Source organism: Microcebus murinus, chromosome 28 (assembly GCF_040939455.1).
Source record: "Microcebus murinus isolate Inina chromosome 28, M.murinus_Inina_mat1.0, whole genome shotgun sequence".
Classification (NCBI taxonomy): Eukaryota; Metazoa; Chordata; class Mammalia; order Primates; family Cheirogaleidae; genus Microcebus; species Microcebus murinus.
In genome coordinates this window covers 17,263,233-17,264,147 of record NC_134131.1, presented here as the reverse complement: position 1 = coordinate 17,264,147, position 915 = coordinate 17,263,233, and the positions used below count along the sequence as shown (strand labels likewise).

At 70.4% G+C, this 915-nt stretch overlaps 1 pseudogene; it reads left to right on the top strand.

The window, feature by feature from the left end:
- The first annotated feature begins 480 nt into the window (after positions 1-480).
- Positions 481-599, top strand: LOC142865408 (uncharacterized; annotated as a pseudogene).
- Positions 600-915: the final 316 nt, after the last annotated feature.

The window sequence follows — 915 nt, the reverse complement described above, 5'->3', positions numbered from 1 at the left end:
AGGGGGGGCGCAGCTGAAAGGGGTTGTGGGGGAGGGCGGCCCCTGGCTGGGGTCAAAGGGCGAGCGCCCCGCGCGAGCGCGCGTGCGCAGTCAGCGTCAGCGGCGGCGACGCGCCGGGGGTGGGCAGCGGGTAGGTGAAGGAGGCCGGGCGAGGAGACGAGGGGGGCTGGGAGGGCTCCACCTTGGCGAGTCCAGCCGTGGAGGCGCATCTTGTGTGAGTGAGTGTGAGTGTGTGTGTGTGTGTGTATAGAGAGACAGCCCCCCGCCCCGCCCCGCCCATCACCCCCGTCCCTGGGAGCCCGCGGGACCCGGCCGGCGAACTCAACAGGCCCGGCCCGGCGCGGGGCCTGGGGCGGGAGGCGGCGGCGGCGGCGGCGGCGGCGGCGGCGGCGGCGGCGGCGGCGGCGGCGGCGGCGGCGGCGGGGGGAAAGCGCAGAGAGGCTCGGCTTCTTGAGTGGGGCAGGGGCGGCCTCCGCCGCCGTCTAGGGCCACACCACCCTGAACGCCCCCGATCTCGTCTGGTCTCGGAAGCTAAGCAGGGTGGGGCCCGGTTAGGACTTGGATGGGAGACCGCCTGGGAATACCGGGTGCCTCAGGCTGCTTCTTTTTTTTTTTTTTTTTTTTTGCCTCTTGTTCTGTCCCCTTTCTGGGAGCGCGGCGGCGGCCCGGTGTGGGGGTGACCCCAACCCTCAGCGCCCGCCGCGGTGCCTGGCGCCCCAGCCCGCACCGTGGGGCCTCCTCTTGTCCCAAGCCGAGACACCGCCGCCACGCGGCAGCATGCGTGGCATCTGGACTGTCAGGTCTCAGACCAAAGGTCTGCTCTGTGGGAACCGACACGCTGGAGGAAACCTTGAGAGTCTGAGAGGGGAGGGAGTTCCAGAAGAAGGCCAGGATGTCATTTTGAGGGAGTATGTG